This window comes from Sphaerodactylus townsendi, linkage group LG06 (genome assembly GCF_021028975.2).
Source record: "Sphaerodactylus townsendi isolate TG3544 linkage group LG06, MPM_Stown_v2.3, whole genome shotgun sequence".
Classification (NCBI taxonomy): Eukaryota; Metazoa; Chordata; class Lepidosauria; order Squamata; family Sphaerodactylidae; genus Sphaerodactylus; species Sphaerodactylus townsendi.
In genome coordinates this window covers 92717909-92737325 of record NC_059430.1, presented here as the reverse complement: position 1 = coordinate 92737325, position 19417 = coordinate 92717909, and the positions used below count along the sequence as shown (strand labels likewise).

General features: G+C 43.8%; 1 protein-coding gene across 2 annotated transcripts in view; it reads right to left on the bottom strand.

The window, feature by feature from the left end:
• The window catches only part of STK38L (serine/threonine kinase 38 like), a 38474-nt gene extending 22113 nt beyond the window's left edge, over positions 1–16361 (bottom strand). For both annotated transcript variants that reach the window (XM_048501420.1, XM_048501422.1), the window contains exon 1: positions 16212–16361. The gene's annotated coding sequence lies outside the window, so the exon portion shown is untranslated. The remainder of the gene's footprint in view (positions 1–16211) is intronic.
• Positions 16362–19417: the final 3056 nt, after the last annotated feature.

Below are 19417 nucleotides of genomic sequence, written 5' to 3'. Positions count from 1 at the left end.
ATGGGGACCTTAAGATGTCCTGTACGCTCCTCCCACTTTTGGGCATGGTTGGAGTGGGAGTTTTAGAGTCTAGAATGTTTTATGGTTCTAGGATTGGTGTTTTACTGTAGTACTGTATGTGATTTTATTGTGGCTTTTGTCGTAACCCACCCTGAGAGTGTTGTAAAGGCTGGGAAACAAACAAACAAACAAATAGCCTGATCCACATTTTCTCATATACAGATTTCTTGATCCATTAGTAAATTATCCACACTAGTCTCAGGAGGGGAAAATTTTTAATCTGTTCCAACATTAGATCTCTAAATTGTTCATTCTGCAATAACATAGCAACTTCTCAATAGTTTTATAAGGTGCCAGAATTTTCATCACTTGAGTGGTTGGTATTTTTGTTGGCAACACAGAAGAATAATTCCCTGTTCTTCCTACAGCCACTGATGCAGACATTACAACCAAGGGCACGCCCTGGCTGAGTTTTATTAAGACTGGAAACTGCAGATAACAGTTCTGGCACAATCCACCGGGACATAAATAGGTTAGTGCAAAAGGAACATTAGAGTGGAATTCCCCTCGGATCAACCAATGTGCCTTCTGAAATGCCACATGCACTGCATGGGGAGGACAAAGAGCTCTGAGTGGCATTCACACTCCTATCCTCAGTCTCTGGAACCCCTGCACAGGCCCCTCTCTGGCTCCTGAGGTGCAACACTGCACTGCCTCCCTTCCAGCTATAAAGTTCAGAATGCACTGCCTCCCTTTCAGCTATAAAGTTCAGCCATAAAGTTCAGAAATTTCAGTGTGAAAGCAGAGATTCTCAGGGGGCTGAACTGCACCCAGTAACTCATCCCACACTTTTTCCAACACTGGTAAAACTGCATCATACATATAGCACCCCTCCATGAAATGCCCTATTTACATACCAGTTCACACAGAACTGGGACTAATCCAAGGTTACACAGTGTAGGAATGCGGAAACAAACCCGGTTCTCCAGATTAGAGTTTGCTGCTCTTAACCACTCCAGTCATTTAATCAGAATCACAATTATGCCATTCACATAAAAGAATCATTCTATTCCTGCCGCACAAGATTTACGGTACTGCAGAAATTTCAGAAAGAGCTCTTAACCAGTTGTATGGCTCAAGTTCTCCTGGCTGATTGCCCTTATGAAACCTGGCTTCTATTCCAGAAAGGCAGGTAACTGGAGATTTTTGATTGGGGACACATCTGCCCCATAGAGGATATTAGGAAAATCAGATATTATCATGCCTCTCCATCTACTCTCAAACTGAAAACATCTAGGAGCAAATGGACTTTGAATGTCAGCTCAGTGATGGGCTATGCCAACTGTATCTGTGTATTCTTGAAACAAATCTTAAAGCCACAGTTTATGCATGTGTGTGTGTGAGCACACACACGTACCTGTGTGTTAATTTGGTTGTTGTTTTTTAATAGCTAAAATGACATGCAAATGACCAAGAGCATTCTGTCATTTGGAAATACTGTTCACAGAATTTTAGATTCTCACAACATTAATTCCCCCAACATTGAAAAAGCACATAATGCAAGACAATAAGAACACCACCACTGATAAGCGATAAACACCTTTAACTGTTCCCAGCACTTTACCCTGTAGCCTGTTCACAACTGCCTAGCAAGTAGAAAAATATGGAAAATGGAAGAGATTGAAAAGTCTCCTATGCAGTTCATTTCTGGATGGCCAATCCTACCAGAGAAGGTTGGAACAGGCCCTCAGCTACCCCATTCATTTTATTCTAAAATCTATTACATACATACATACATAATTTATTTACGGTCATTGACCAGCAAGATCCAAAAGAATTAAAATCATAAAATTTACAGATATTACAAATATACAGATTAAAACAGTTAACAAAATACAGATAATAGACCTCAGGAACTCAGAACATCAGCTCAAGCGGGTGTTGAGTGGAGAGTCCAGTCTAATAATAATTAGTAATAAGAGTTAGCTGGCAGAACCAGTATTGGTGCTCTGTCGGACCTTCCCTGAATTTTTAGCTTGATATCAGGCAAACGGCGGCAACAAGAATCACGTTAGATTTTTTTATTGGTATCTGATAACAGTATTTTTAACCTTTTCTTTCTTAGCCAAAGGAGATGTTTATTTTGGTCAAAGGACAGAAGCATCCAACGTATCTCATCATAGTATGAGCATTCAAATAATATGTGTTCCGAGTTTTCAACACTTCCTATTTGACAACTGCTAAATTCTGCCCTCAGTTGGTACTTTGTTATAAATCCCGTTGGTATAATTGGGCGAAATTATGGCGGAGTAGGCTGTAGGCTCTTCGATAGTTAACGTTAAACCGAAGCCAAGATAAAGGCATTATTGAAAGTTGTTCGGCATTATTTTGCTGAAGATTATGGAGTGTTTGAGTTTATTCAGATTAGGTGTTTTTCTGGAAGCGCCATGATTCTAAGTTTAACAAAGTTACCTAGCTCTATGTAATTCATGCATATGGTAATTAGTTGTTGGGAGAGTCCATAATATGATAGTTTCGTAAAACTGCTCTAAATACGGGGGAACAAATATGTCAGACAAGACAAGTCTTGCAAGACCCCTCTATTATTAAATCTATTTACAATTCCTCCCCAAAGATGAAAAAAATGCACATCAGACAAAAAGCATCATTAATATGCTTGATAGAAAAATGCAGGGCACAGTAACGCTGGAGGAAAAAGTACTATCTCTGGAAGTAAACTGTGCCAGGTACACAAGATCACATGACCCTTTCAGAAGGGATCACATTTTGATCTATTGCCACCAGCCAGGAGCTCAGAGCAGTCTCAAGAGTGTTCTCCTTTTTTATCATCACAACCACCCTATCAGCTAGGTTGGGCTGAGAAGGAATAACTGGCCCAAGGTCACCCAGTAAGCTTCCACTGCAGGGTAGGGTTCTGAACCTGGTCCTTCTCAATCTCAATGCTTTGCGAATTTAAGTTAAAGATCTGTTGCTTCCATGCAGGGGGACACCTGCAGATGTTACTTGGGTGGGAGCTGATATTCATTCTAACTGCAGATCACCCGATTACCTCTAGGATTTAAATTTGCAATATAATCCATGCTTCCACGAACATGCTCTGCAAAACTGCAAAGAGCCATTACCAACCTCATACTACATCCTGTGACAAGAATCTTTTTGCATATCTCAAAACAAGGCATTGAGCACTATGCTTTTTTCTGGAGTACTATCTAAAAACTCAAGGGCCTCGTTTTAATACTTCACTCTAGGAAAGTTTTCTGGTACAGCCCTATTGGCTCGGTTTCAAAATATTTACAGCTTTCGCTGACAGGCCTGCTTTGCGTCACATTGAGTTTTACAACAGGAATCCATGGCACTGGCCAGTCTGGGGTGGGGGTGTATTTTCTTACAAAGCCCTCAGCTCTGAGCACCAAAAACCTGTCACCATTTTTCTCCCAAAGTGATTTGCATTGTTCTCCTGTCTTCCATTTTATCCTGCCAAACTTGTGAGGCAGGTAAGATTGAGAATGTGTGACTTGTCAAAGGTCACCCTGCAAGTTTCCACGGCAGAGTGGGGGTTCGAATCTGGATCCTCCCAGATTCAAAACCAGCATTCTAACCACTACACCACACTGGTTCTTAATATCACCAGTCCTGTCAGTGTTCATATCCCAGTTCCCATGTCAGAAGTTTCAGGTGCCAGTACTTAAGGGGGATGAAATCTGGGGGTACTCCATATTGCTTTGGAGTAGAGAGTCCATTGGGAATGTTCTTGTCAGCTGGGTTGATGCTTTCTGCTGCTTCATCATCTGCCAGGAAAGTCCTATGCTGGCTGGAAAACTGTGGGCTTTTCACTTGCTCTCAGAGAGGCTCTGACCAAAGAGTCACTGTTCTTCAACTCTCTCAAGATTCCTCTCATTGATGCCCTTCCACCTGCCAAGGGCTTTTCTTCAGAGTGGGCATGCATTTGACAGGCACTTCCCTGCCCCAGGCAGCAGCACCCCAGTTCAGAGCTGACTAGTGAACTAGGCTGGATACCATGCTGCCAGGAGAGTTACAGCAGCTTAGCTCCTCATAGTTACATTTCAAGCTGTGTCATGAGTCTCCACTTGTGAGTCCCTTGAATGTTCTGCTGATGCCGTGCTCTTCTCATCCACACTGATGGAAGCAAGAACATAAACATACATACAGGGAGTTTTCAGGGATGGTACACAGACTAATGGAATGATCTGCCCCAGAAGGCTTAGCTGTCCCCCCTCCCTTCCCCTTCTGTTACCTCACTTCCAAAGGCATTTTCAGCCAAGCAAGTTTTTTTGAATTTGTACTGATGCTTTAGTCTATCAGCCTCTTAAGTGATATTGCGGGTAGTTTTTTTTTTTTTAAGGGCTATCTATGTGGTCATTACAATTCTCTTTTATTGCTAACTTTTACAGTATTGTTACTTGTAATTTTATAAGCTACCTGGTTTGTTAGTGATTGAAATGTAGGATACAAAACAAAACAGTTGTATGAAATTTCCCTGCACAATCCCAAGGTCTAATCCCAAACAGGTCATTCACAGAGTCACAGGGATGCTAACTAGGGCCACAGGCTCAATCTGTGTCAGATGACACCATTTTAGAAGAAAATTTAATCACTGAAAAATTGTCAAAGGGCCTGATCTGGCCTGCAGTGAAACAGCACCTTCCAGTTCAATCCCTCCCCACATCTTTTCAAGTGCCAATATAATTCCAGGGGAATTTTTTTGTACTTGAAAAATCATGGAGAGTAGAAAAGATTGCATGGAGCAGCTGCGCCATGGTGGCCCTTACAACAATTTTTAAATGGCTAAATTCTCTTTTATAGTGGCATCAACAAAAGTCTGGACTTGTGGCCACTGTAACGTCTACTTATGTCCCATAACACTTCCCAGAAGCTGTTCAGCATTGGACAAGACTAGAAGAGAAATTACTTAAGTCAGGGACTATCACAAAGATGGTTTTATAACATCTACTGCTTGCCCGTAAAAAGCTCATGATAGTATCCAAGAAAGCAAGAGCAGAGAAACAAAGGCCGTTTCCGCATGAACGGTTCCAGAAAGAGCCGGACAGCGGCGCCAGGAAGCGCCCGTGGAAGCGCCCTGGCTTCCAGCGATCCCGGCCCGGCGTCAGCCCTCGGCACGTCGCCCTGAGGCCTGGAAAGACACGCCCACGGACCCTGCGCGCTGACTGCTCCAGCGTCGGCTGGGGAAGCGATGTCCCCAGGCTTTCAGCGACACAATGGAGGGCGAGGAGACAAAGGTAAGTGCAGGGAGGGATTGAGGGGGGGAAGTGCCTGGAAGCCGCTGCCGTTCGCACGGCAGCGGCTTCCAGCCGGCGTTTCCACAACAAGTGCGCTTCCAACAGTCCATAAAACAACCCAAACAGCAAGCCAGCAGCCACAGGTAGCCCTTCCTCTTTCACAAGCTTACAAGATGAAAATAGCTCTGAATATCGTCAAGGTATTTACTGCAGAACTTCAGAGAAACTGATTCTTGTCACTTTCCTGTGTGAAACAGACATGCAGGCTATGAAGATGACATTAGGATAGGTTTCTGGAAACTCAAGACAAATTAAAGGAGGTGCCTTCCAAAGCATGCTGGACCCAAGGCTAAGAAAGCGTAGACATCAGTGAACTGCTGAAACATACTCCCAGTTCAAGTGAGAATGCATTCCATATCTGAAGCTTAGTCAGGTTTCATGCACTGACAGCAAAGGAAGGCTGATGGACTACAAGAGCAATCATTCTCCTTCCACAGCTAAGAGCTTGGCCATTCATTACACTCCTTGCTGGAAGGGATCAAAATCACACACAGTGAAAGTGGACCTTCTAGCCACCTCTCTCAGCGAATTGTTTATCTCCCTTTATCTCTATACTTTGCTGCTATTGTACTGTCCAACTTGGAAACACAAGAAAGAATGGCAGTGAAAAGTGGCCAAGCACTTCTTATAGCATATAGGCAGCTTAAAACCACTCTAAAAAAATTCTGCTTGTCAGTGGGGATATATTCAGAATTCTCAACAGCCACAGATTTTACCTAGTGAAGGCAGTGCTCTGAGTTAAGATGTAGTCTGGCTCTTTAAGAAGAAAAAGATACATACGTCAATGTCTAGACATATGGAAAAAGATTGATTTCGCTCATGAAATGTCTGTATGATCTAATGAGAGCTTTATTTCCTTGGGTGCAAAGAAGTGAGAACATTAGAACAATCACAGTTTCCTTTCGGTATTACCGGCTGCTCACGTGAATGACCACTGCAAAGAGTTACAGAGAAAATATTTTTTTTAAACCCACGCATTGTAGCAGAGACACCAAAATTTAAACAACTTCAGGAGAATAATGGTATAACTTCAGATTAACTGCAACTATTTAATCCTAGAAGTATATAGTGGCAGTAGTGGCGGCTATGTTAAAGCAGACACATGATTATCACTTTAATGTGTTTTCCATTATTCTGACCTCAGGAAACAGTTTTCACATTAACCTGTCTAAATGCACAATTCACACATGATTAGCATAATATGCAAATTGGGCTGGCCAGCAACATTAAGATTACCTTACATGGGTTTCTTAGAAGAAGGGCAAATGTGAGAAATAGTAATAAATGTTAGCTCAGTCACAATTACATCATAAGAAAAGAGATTGTTTCCACATGCAGAGCCGCTGTTAGTCTAGTGAACATGGGCTTGCAGCCTCTCAAAACATGCCAGATTACAGTGGTAAGAATGAATCCTGCTATTGATTCTTTCTTGAGACACAGTTAGTCAATGAACATGTTAACATCATAGTATTTTTTTTAAAAAAAACTTTTGAGGATTGTCCCACTTAACAATTTTTTCTTGACTTTGCAGAGAATCCTGCCATTTTTCAGCCACATCCTTCTCTCACTGCCTCACTTTACAGGACAACTGCTGGGAACAACACCCACCCCACCCAACACCTAACTTACCAGAGGTAAAATGGTGAGAATTATCCCTGTTGAGTCACAAGCCCTTTACTGTTATTTAACTTCACTTCTGCTTTACCCCTCAAGTGAACATATTCATGGCTGAGGTGAGTTAAAGTACTGCAATCAAGGGACATAAACACACCCTCAAACCAGCAATTTCAACAAATGCAACTTGAATTATATGTCACACCCTTTTAATGACATTCTTGCCCTTTCTGGACATATTTATTCAACTCACAGAACATAGATAGCTATTAAAATCCAGGTGGCTTTTATGGTGGGACCTATCACAATTCTGCAGGTCTGTAAGGAAGATGTTCCACCAGACCTACAGCTGATGGCAACAATGGCGTTCGATCATAGCTGACCTCCCTTCCCCCCTCTGCTTTTCCCTTCACCTTTCTTTTCTTTTTCTCCCTTTTCTTTCCCTTTTCCTTTATTTCATTTCCCTTAATGAGAGATTTTATGGCACCTTATAATGTACAGTTGTATACTTTAATTTATTGCTGTAAGCCGCCTTGAGCCCATCAAGGGGAAGAAATCAAATTAAAAATAAATAAAAAGGAACTTTAAAAAAGACAAACCACCCCTGCCCTGACTCTTCCCTACTTTGATGGCACAAGTACTCCTCATAATCACTGTCCAGAGCGAACTGCGAATAGAAGGAAACCTGTACAGGAACTTCACCACGTAAGCAGCAGATCACAACTGTTACAGGGTTGATCCTAAACCACAGTTACACATTCCCAAGACTGCTGAAGTGAATACCCTTGGAAGGGTGCAGCTCTTATGAGGATGACATTGTCCACCTTGTAAGTCAGGTACTGTGAGGAAATGATCAACACCCATGAGTAGAAGGAAACTGCACCTTACTTGCTTCAGACAGAAGCCTCATCCTCTGAGACAAATATGGAGTTTATTATGGTTGCAGCCTACTGACATAATTTCTTGGCAAGATTATTTTATGATTAAAGTCTAGGAAAGGAGTCCCTTAAAATAACCTATCCAGTAAAGCCCAGTTTAGTCTTGGCTGCTGAGAAAGCCTGAAAGTGCAACAGTGAGCAACAGAAAGAACCTCTTAAAAATCAAGCTATTATTAATTCATAGTTGAGTACTGGAGGAAAGAGGATTATGAAAAATGACAATGGAAGAAGAAAATGTAATTAGACTTTTTGCACCTTTCTGGACTAGCTGTTAAGATTTTAAATCACAAAATAAGCTATCATCTACTGGAAACTTCCTTTGCTAGTGCATGGCAGCCAAAGACACTGTTTGAGGTAGGATTGGGTCCGATTGGCAAACTACCTGACTATGCCTTCCACCGGAGCTTCTTTTCCCAGAGGATATTGGCCCTTTCCCCACTCACCTTTGCCCAAGGTTTGCTGCGGGCAATTCCTGTAGCCAGCCTTGAGCTTCACGACCCAGCTGCTCTGTGCGCGAGATGCGTGCATACATTTCAAAGAGCCGAGCAGAATTCCGCATGTCGAGGGTGGGAGAGGCAGCGTGACGGGCGGCTGCATTCATACGCCCCTGAAGTGGGGAAGAGAGCTGGACCCCACGCTACTTGAGGAGAGCAGCGCGGGGCTTAAGGAAAGTGGGGAAAGGGCCATTGATAGAATTTATATTAATGTGGAGCAGTGCCTCACAGATGCCCTAGAAATGTATGGAGCACAGAAAAAGTGTTTGGCAGAGATCAGCAGGCTTCATCAGATACTGAGTCCCAACAGAGAACTGGTCCTAAATATATATTCTAGGAAATACATAAAAGAATATTCACAGTTGAATGCAAGCACAAAAATGGCTGTTAGCTGCATGAAATTGGAAGCCATCACATAAGTGGACTTTACAGAAAGGATTAGGCAAGTTGGCAATTTCCTTAGAGAAACAGATGCCCTTAAGAAATCCTCTACCTCACAGAAAAAATATGGAACCTGTCCAGGCAATAACATACTCCAATCATGGCCTCATTCTTCTAATCTCTGAATTTGCAGAATACTTATAGGTCCACCCCTCCTCCAGTTCCCTAATTCCTCCCCTGACGCAACTTCTATGGACCATATGAGAACCTAGGAAATGGAAGGAACTAGAATGCTGAACCCTCTAACAGGCCCCACTGACAAGTCCTGCATCCCCAAATACCTTTGGATAAGCTACTGACTGCAGGTGAGGACATGTCCAAGTATGATCAACAGCCCCTGAGTGTCTAAATGGCATCATGCTCTAGCAGGAACGCTGTGATGTTAATACCCTTGGGCCAGTAGCCTATCTCCAAGACATGCCTATCCCCACACCACAAATACTAGACCTAAATCAGTATGATTTATGCTGGGGGAGAAAGGAGACTGAGGTTAATTGGAGTCTGGAGCCCCACTTTATGGAAAGGATCAAAAATCCAAACTAAGTCTGGATGCCCCCAGGAACTCGAACAAAACTCATAGTGAAAAATAAAGCTATTATAAAACAAAATGAACCTGGTCAAATAAAGCTATTATAAAACAAAATGAACCTGGTCTAGGACAAATTTGTATGCAGAACCAGGTAAAAAGCCTAATGGATGTAAATAAGTTCTTGAAGTTAAAAGTGGCAAGTAGAGAAAATAAATTAAGCCTTAACAAAGAACAGCTAAAAATTGAGCACCGGGGGGGGGGGGGGGGGAGATCAGGAGCTTTAAGAAAACTTTAAGAAAGAAACAACTCCAGAGTAAGCTTACAAAGGTACAGAACCAACTGGAGAAACATATAACAGAAAGTACCAGATGAAAAACTCAGTTGCAAAATGTTATAGAATTCCACCAACTCACACAGGTTAGATTTAAAGTTCTGGGAAAAGCCCACTTGGGAAAAGAAACAGAATAAAATACAGTAAAATATGGTAAGGTGGGGTAATCAAACATTGCCAAGCCAAATTCCCCTTTATGCCATCAGGAAACAAACCCACCCCCTGAGTATGTGCGGAGTATGAAACCTACTACTCAAGCTAGTCCTTTCTGTGGAGAAGGCTTGGCTCCAGTAGCCCCCGTAAAGACAAGCCTCTGGATCTCTGTCCCTCTACTTTGTACAGAGCCCTCTGCCCCTATATACCTTCTCTGAACAATACTCTAAGCCAAATTAATGACACTAAACTTGCAGAATCCCAAAAGGACTTAGATTGGGTCGAGTGGTTTTAACTACAGAACAGCTATCTTTGTCCCAAATTCTCCACACTAACGATTTTGAACAAATGATAATGTTGCACACTTGCAGCTTTAAGGATAATATGTTAATAATACTTGTTCTGATCAAGATAATTATAATAAGTTTGTATCTCTGTTTCCCCTTTTTAAAATGTCCAAGGTCCAATAATGAGGGCAAAACTAGAGCTTCCAGAACTAGGCACAGTTGTGAAAAAAGCAGTCCTGGTTGGCAAATCTTAAACAGATTTTCTGTTGGTAGCCACAGCTGAAAGTAACTCCATCAATTCAGCCCTTGATCCTCCCTTTCTGAGAACAAATGGCTGGAAGTACAAACTGCCTGATGATCCATGACAGGACACTCCACTGAGTGGAGCCGGATGTGGAATGCAAGCTGCTAGTGGGCCGCACCTGCAGTTTTATCTGATAAAGCAAATGATTAGAGGTCTTGGGGCAAAAACTATCTCACCCAGTATATCTGGGAAAACTCTCCACATTTTAGATTTTATTTCTTTATCAAATGCATACCCCACTCACTCCCTCGACAAGCAGGCTCAGAGCAGCTTACGACAAATTAAATCACAATTCAAAAGGTGAGAATCGAAAGAACTATGCGCAGTCTCCAAGAGATACATCTGTGGATCACAGGAGGGGTGATGTGAGCAACCCCTTTGAGACAGCAGATGATATGAGTATGCCTGGGTAATGGTACACCTGCTGTCTGAAGTATATCAGCCACCTGGCAATAATGGGAAGATTTTTATTTTTTAATGAATGCCTCCTTGTAGGAAGGCCAGCAAAAGACCCAGGTTAGGGTTGTGCTAGCCTTGCAAAGGTTCTCCAGATAGGACTGTAGATGTACCTTGTGGGGGACCCTGTGGAGGCCATGATGGTCTCCATGACCTCTGAGTAGCCTAGACTCAGGAGCCATTCTTTTTAAGAGACATGCAGTCAAACTGAGCCACTCAGGGTCCAGGTGCCAAAATGGACCCTGCTGTACAAGTTCAGGTTCACTTGAATTTTATAAGGGGTGTTAACTGAGAGCTGCACTAAAAAGAAAATATGGAAAGTATGGCCTATGGGGCCATCTGGAGTCATGAAGATCACCTCCATCTCCTCCTAATGTAACTTCCATAGAGTTTCCAGGATCTCCAGAAATGGTGGGAAGGCCATGGGGAGGTTAGAGGATCTGCTTCTTCTGATCAAGGGTGATAGTATCTGGAGAAGAATCTCGGTACTTGATGACTGGATGCTAAGACAAACAGATCCTCCCTTCAGAGATCCAACCAGAACTGCAATTTGTAGGGAGATTTCCTGTTTGAAGGATCATTTATTTTTGTTGATGGTCTGTCTGTCTGCTCAGTCGATCCTCCTGGCAGTTCAAAGAATCCTGAATATGTTCTGCTGAGATGGACCATAGATGGTTCTCTGCCCAGGAAGGATAAGCTGGGTGTCTGAGTGTAGGATGGATGACTTGGAACCCTGATAAGGACATGCTACCCTTTGATGTCTGGAAGTAGGCGAGTGCTTGTCTGATGGCTCTGACTGTGTGTTACTTTTCCAGTTTTAATATGTTCCCAAATTCATTGGTCAGGATTCAAAAAGCCCAAATTATAAGCAGAAAGCATCTCTGAATGTGCATGTACACACACTCACATAGTAAGCATACACACAAATACACACTATTCATGAATAAATTTTCTGGAGCAACAATGTCAAGTCTCCTGACACTTAGATTCAGTTCTAGAACATAAAACCAGATGCAGAAACAAATACAAGAAAGTTGAAACTATTCACAAAGTAGCTTTAATTTACAGTGTAAGTACAAGTATAATACTTGTGTTTTCTTTTTCCAGGAGCTTCATGGAGTTTTATCACTTCTATTCCCATTTTACAGATAAGAAACAGGTCCAGAGATCACTTGCAGAGCACCATCTAATAAAACTTTACAATGTACTACTAACAGGTTTTAAAGGCAAGTGTCTACCCTCCAGCCTTTAGCAATGGTAAGCAATCATAACCAAAGTTTTCTGACTGGAAACCATGCAATTGTTATCACTATTTAGCACATTTCTGCAGGAAGATGTTTTATTAAAATAAATAATATTTGTGACAAATGTTTCTTGAACAATTAACTTCTGTTAATTTGGTTGTTTGTTTACACAGCTCATTCTTTCAAGGACTAAAATAAGGCAATTACTGCTGAAAGGTCTCTTCTCATTTTAGATATACACCAAAATTAACATATGAGATTAAACTGTTTTGTTTTCAATAGGATGTTTGATTTATGCCAGCCATCATTACCCACTGATATGTGCAGGCTCTACCAGATCAACAAAACCAAAAGCAATTTACTACATAATGCCAATTTACTCTTTACATCTGACTGATGAATACAGCAGTTAAAGTAATTCTTTTTACTGTCCTAACTGATGAGATTTCTACAGATGTTGAGGATATACGTTCAGATTAAGCTGTTTCAGACTTTTAAAAAAATCACTCCAGCATCTGAGATGATCTGAAGGCATATGCATTAGTAGAGGACCAAATGTGGAGTGATTTAAACACACATAAGCCACAGCATCACAGGCTAGGAAGGTCAAGGGTATAACCTTTATCCATATTTCTGATAAATATCTTCAACTTGCTACAAAGATAAATCTGGCCCAAGTTTTTGGGTGCCCCAGGCAAACCGTGACCTTGGCACCCATCTATTCTAGTATTCCAGATATTAAGAAATCAGAAAAACACAAAAGGGGAGGCTGCCCCCAAAAGGGACTCCAAGCAAGCAGGAGCTCATTTCCTCCTCCTCCTCTGCCAGCTGGGCCAGAGATGAAGTTTGAAGAGGCATACTTAGCGGTGCTTCACTGAGGAGATAAGCGAGGATGGCAGATAGCAGTGAAGAGGTTGGCAGAAAAGAGTTCAGTGCACGATACCAGAAGTACAGTTGTCCCTTCCACACTGCTGGGGTTAGGGGCATGGCCCCCCATCTGGAACCTCCCCCCCCATTTTTTTTTACAAGGCAGCGACCTCGGGTGGAAGTGAGTGGCAGGGCTGCGTGTTTTTCTGATGGACTATATGCACCAGCTATTTGGCTTCTCTGGCTTTGCTCTGGAGGCAGTGGACAGCGGCATTGGTGGCAGCCCCTTGATAGCAACAAATGTGGGCGACTTTTCATTGGCAGCTCCCCTTATGGTACCGGGCCTGCTTTGGGGGAGTGCTTTTGTTGCTGACCCGGCAATAAGCCAGAACTGAAATGTGGAAAGCTGTGATGTGCAAAGGACAACTGTAGAGGGCAGTTAGACACTGCAAAGGGCTGGGCAGAGGTTGGGTTGCTGAAGGAGCATCATCAAGACAGATCACACACCTCTTTCCATCCTTCTCTGGTTGTTCCATGTTATGCTGAACAGCTCCCACCTACTGTTCAACCTTCCTTCCCCCTACTTCTTTCTGGTACTATCATGAGTGGCCAGATAGCTTTCTCCCCCCACCCCTGATCATTATTGTCACAAAGAGGGAGGAAGAGATGAAAACATGAGAAATTGACAAGGTGAAAAGAAGAGGGGTTTGGGTTTATACCCCCCTTTCTCTCCTGTAAGGAGACTCAAAGTGGCTCACAAACTCCTTTCCCTTCCTCTCCCCACAACAGACACCTTCTGAGGTAGGTGGGGCTGAAAGAGTTCAGAAGATCTGTGACCAGCGCAAGGTCACAGCAGGAATATAGGAGTGCACAAGCAAATCTAGTGCACCATATAAGAGTCTACGGCTCATATGGTGGAGTGGGGAATCAAACCCAGCTCCAGATTAGAGTCCACCTTGTCTTAACCACTATGCCACACTGGTTCTCTGAAAAGGATGCAAAAGGCAGGAATGGCTGTTAAGGGGGACTGCTCTGCAGTGCATTTTCAAAGGCTTCGTGACCCACTTCAGTATCCCGACCCACACGATGGGAAACACTGGTGTGGAGAACTAAGCTGCTCCTACCTGGCAATCCCTCACCTGGGTGATGCAGAGTTGGGGAGAACTGGATATGTCAACAATATTCTCCAAAAGAAGTGATTACATCTTCCCCCTTAATACTGAGAATAAGGCAACTAACAGTGAACATAGAAGATACAGGTTGCTTTATAACCGGATTTTAGGAAGAACCTTTTCACTGAAGCTTTTGATTTTGAACTTCATTCTTCTTTTTACGACTGTTTGTATCCATTCGATTGCTTCTGATCATTTTTAAACCATGGTTTTGTTCTATGCTACATCCTTGATTTATTAGTGGAGAAGCAGAATGTACATTTCACATTTTACCAACCAGTTACTGGAGAGGCTGATCATGGAAATGAAGGGCCCAGGGCAGTGAGAGCACCTCTTTCTTACAAAAACCACAATGAAACTTTAGCAGGAAACGTTTTACGTGGAGGCTGCTTGCCCAGTGACAGGAAATCAGACAAGGGGAGTCACTGCAACAAGGCCAAACATTCAGACTATCTGCAACTTTGCTGCTCCAAGATACACTGATGAATGCTGATTTTATAGCTGAAGTCAGGGAGCTCAGAACTGTCCACAGTTATTCGACATACTGAGAAAGTATTGTGATCAGTGTTACAACAGGAAATTTGTCCCAAATACATACACCTGGCTTCAAACATATTGCTCTGCTACAGAGAACAATCTTAAAAGGAACACAAGCACTGTAACCCCTTGTTGACAAATGAGGCTGAGGCTCAGCAGCCTTTTTGAAAATTAACTCCTAAGAAGGCAAATAAATAAAATTAATGCATCCTTCAAACTTGTTTAGGAAGTCTTTACTTTGTGCACTATTCTCACACATGAGTGCATTTGAAGAGTCTATTCAATATAGCTGGGGTCTCTACTTTTGGAAATTATCAGATCTAAAGCAAGAATATCATTCTAGGTTTTAAAAAAATGTTTTTTAAGCCTTCTCCTAACCTAGTTTAAAAGAATATAGGCCAAGCAGAGTCTCGAGAGCTGTTCAGGAGTCTAGTCCCTCTTTCCATCTGTGTTATGGACTTTGAAACTTGCCATATGGAAAGATTTGTTTGCTTTAAAATGAATTACTCCATTGTTTCAAACACATCATCTCGTTCCACATTTGGAATTTTCAGAACAGGACCACACATATAGGAGCCAGGTATCATCCCCAAAAATCTAACGAAGACAAGGATACCATCCTTTCAAACCTGGGGGAGCACAGCTTGTAACCATGGCACGGACTGTGCTATGGTGATGGGGGGGGGGGATAAAAAAAACCGGTTTAAAAATCTCCAAACCCTTATTTAAAAGTTTGGGAGTCAATGAGCGATTCCACACAGTGTATTTATAATCGTTATAAACATGCTGTGCGGAATCCACTAATGTTTTTCCCAAGGTCTAAAACTCAGCAAGGGTGTAACATCAGCAGGAACAGGAGCTCCAAATGGGTGCCCTGATCCCGCTAGCAGAACTGCGGATTCTGGAGGAACTGGAGAGGTGGAACCGATGGAGGACACTCTTAGCCTGATCCCCAAATCCCGCCCTATGTAACGAGAACCACCGAGCTTTGAAGGTGACTTAGCACTCGAGTGGACCTGCCATCTGAATCAATGGCGCGGCTGGGATTTCCTTTGGGGAGTCTGCTCTTGGTCGACCTGGCCCCCAGTTGGTCTTTTAAAGGCGGGGGGGGGGGGAGAGAGAGAGAGAGTTGGGCTCCATTTCAGCAACTAAGCAGGGAGGAGTCCGGAGCAGCTGCCCTGAGTCGAGACTATCCTCTCCCCACTTAGACGGCAGCAACTGGGGGCTTGCTAGGGAGCCAGGGGGAAGCAGAGACCCTCGCCCCCATTCGGGCACCTTGCGCAGCGCGCTCACCGCTCAGACGGACGGAAGGTTCCTTTTGGCTTCTCGGCCGGGCTTGACGCACTGTCTGGCCCCCATCCCAAGCTCTGCCCATGCAGCCTCGTCCTCTCTCCTGACGGGCATGGGAAGTACTACCCTCCGAAGTGGGCAGCCAGGCCCCTCGAACCCCCCCACCCCACACACACACACACAATTGGCTGCACAGGCCCCCCGCGCGCACCTACCTCTGCAAACCGGCCAGCTCCCCTTTGCACCGGGATGCAACCGCTTCCCCTCTCCTACAAGCTAATGGAGGGAGGGAGGGAGGCGGCACAGAGCTGTTGACAGGCAGCTCTCGCGAGAAGGAGGAACGGAGCGAAGAACAGCCAGTGGACGGGGAAAGGGAAAGGGCAGCCCGCGTGGAGCTAAAGGGGCCGCCTAGCGGGAGGGATCTGAGCGGGCACCGGGTAGGTGGGTGGTTGGGCGACGCTGCACGTGCGTCGGGTCATGTAGCGCCGGATCTGCTGCCCTGCCTGTTGCTGCTTGTAAAAACGGCAGCGTGACTTCCACCAGACGTGATCGACAAAGTCCGCTTGGAACACCAGGTAGTGCCTGCAGCCAGGTCCCCCAGAATTGCAGCTATTTATTAATATGTATTTTTTTTATTTATGTCATTTGTCCACCTGTCTCACCTGAGTCCACCTGTCTCACCTGAGTCGCAAGGCGGATGACATAAGTAGTACAGTCAAAAGCATGACGAGACGTGTAAAAAAGCAACGTAATGGGATTAAGATTTCAGAAATCTAAAACCAGGGGTAAAAAAATTAAACGTGACATATTAAACCTAGTATGAATGTTTTTAATCTGCTGTCCGCCTTGGTGCCTCTGATGAAGGCAGAAATGTATGGTATTAGTTCTGTAATTAATAATATAGTAAATAGCACCATCAGACTACAGGTTTCCCTGGAGGAAATGGCATCTTCGGAGGATGGACTCTTAAGATATCCTGGCCCTTCTGAGCTCCCTGCTACCCCTGCATGCCACCTCCCCCAGGGTAGATCAGATCAACTGCACATGGGTTCAGCATCCAGTTTTCCAAGGTGACCATCCAAATGCCCCAGAAGGAGAAAGAGATCAAAGCCCCCTCCCACTTCAGCCCACTTCTCCACTCATCACTGCCAGACATGGAGATCTAATTTAGTCATCAAGGCTAATAACTTCTGATGGATCTTTCCTCCCACCACAACCATCAAGCACTGAAAATTTGAAAGACAAGCGCTTTGTGTCCGTCTGCCTCTGTACAAGTCACCTGTTGGGGGCGTAGCATCGTCCGGGGGCCCACAATTACCCATCCCGCTTGCATTTGAAATCTCTTCACATTGTTTCTAATGGGTCTGCTCCCTGGGACTTTGATCCTCAAAGGCATCATGAATGTTTGGCAAATGGTCGTCAATGGCTAAAATGGCTGGTAGTCACCAGTAGAGAGGCTGTGCTTCTGTTTGCATCATGTGGCATTACATCAGCATGATTCTCTACTGATGTTCTGCCAGCATATTTCCTTTTGCACTTTGTGTCCCCTATTTGGCAGACACACTATTGAAAGTGGAGGGGTTCCTGAGCCAGTGTGGAATAGGTACATGCTGTAGTGGTGGAGAGAAAACATTTGCAGCAGTTTAAAGCTTCCAACACTTAGCTATGTGTTCTTGCATATCTAGCTGGACGAGAAGAGGACCTGAGTCAGTGTTTGGGTCCAGAAGTGTAAGGGTCTTGAGCAGAGCTGTCAGCAATATGCTGTCAGAACCTGTGTTCTCCTGTTTGGATGTTTGTGCAAAGTACCCTTTTCTCTAGAGTTCCCATCACACCTGTGTGTGTTCTAAATGTGCCCATCATGAAACCAGAGGGATGTAGTCTCATGTCGTACATCCTGTTATCCACCCTAGAGGTGGCCTGTCTGGGGTTTACACAATGAATAGGAGGGCTGTGCTTGGTTGCAGGCTGTCAGTATTCTGAGTTGTGCATGGCTGTGTATGTATGGTGGGAGGCTGGCCAAAAGACCTTTGTTTGAATGAATAATTACTTACACCACCCTTTTCACTGGTGTAACATAATTTTATTGACTGGTTTATTTTAACCTCACAACAACCCTGTGAAGTAGATTAGACTGAGAGTGTGTGAGTGGCCCAAGCTCACCCAAAAAGCTTCCACAGCAGAGCTGGGGTTTGAACCTGGGTCTCCCAGATCCTAGCCTAACACTCTAAATAATGTTTGGTCTCTTTGCTGGTGCATCAACAAGGGTGGCACTGGAGGGACAGCATGCTAATGTATGTATGAATTATGCCACCATAAGGCTGTTCTGCTGTCTTAAGAAATGCACCCACCGGCTTGAAGACTGAACCCTTAATCTGTTTCTCCCACAAAACATCATATTCCTTCAGATAAAACTTTGTGGTCAAATAGATCACATTCACAGTTTTAAAAAATTGTTGAGAGGAAAAATTTCCTCTCTAATCTCAGCTGTACCTTTTAATATCTGGGCCTTAGCATCTTTGCCACAAGTCTCTCTCATAGAATATATATTCAAGCTGGTCTAAAATTGAAGGTGCTTCTGAGAATATTCAGGAGCCTTTCCCTTGCTACTAAATGAATGACCACAACTATTTCTGGAGAGTCCAGGTAACTTGCCCAAGAGAGGTCTATGAAATGACCTTACTAGTCATACGCAAGCAGAATGAAGGGACAACAAAGTGAGAAATCATCTCTTCCCCCACACACACATGCAACCCAAGACTTCCTGCCTTGGTCTCAGAGGTGTAGTGCCAACGGGGCGGGGTAGGGCGCAACGCCCTGTGCGGAGCCATGGCGGAGGCGTGGCCAGGCCACGGAGGGGGTGGGTGGAGGCGGGCGCCGCTGCAGCAGTGGCGCAGGGTGCGTGCATGCCTTGGGCGGAGTTTCCCTTTGCTCCACCTCTGCTTGGCCTCTTCTTTGGTCCTACCTTTACCACTTCACCATGAAATCCAATTTCTCATTCTGAGCTTGTCTGCCAGTCAGGAGATGTGGTTTTGACAGTTTAACCGCAACACCTCTAATTTTAGCCATTGTGTCAAGATGAAGGATCTGAGGCTTGTTTCCAAACCAGAAGCAAAGATCTGATATGTTTGTCTAAGTGAATATTTTAATTCTTCACACTTTAGCAGCAGGATGGAAAGGAAGGTATTGTGGTCCCCTTCCATCTCCCCCAAAAGTATTAACAGTAGAATCCTAGTCTCCAATTTTAATGGATGGAGGAAAATAGAATTGTTATTAAATCTTTTATAGCAGTGCAACTCTATTATTTCAAAATGGTGAGGTTATATTCATATACTTTTAAGTATGTGCTGGTGTAAGGATGGAAACAGGTGCAGCTGTGTCTGAATCCCATTCTCTTTCAGGTGCTGTATGCTGGCACAGCAGT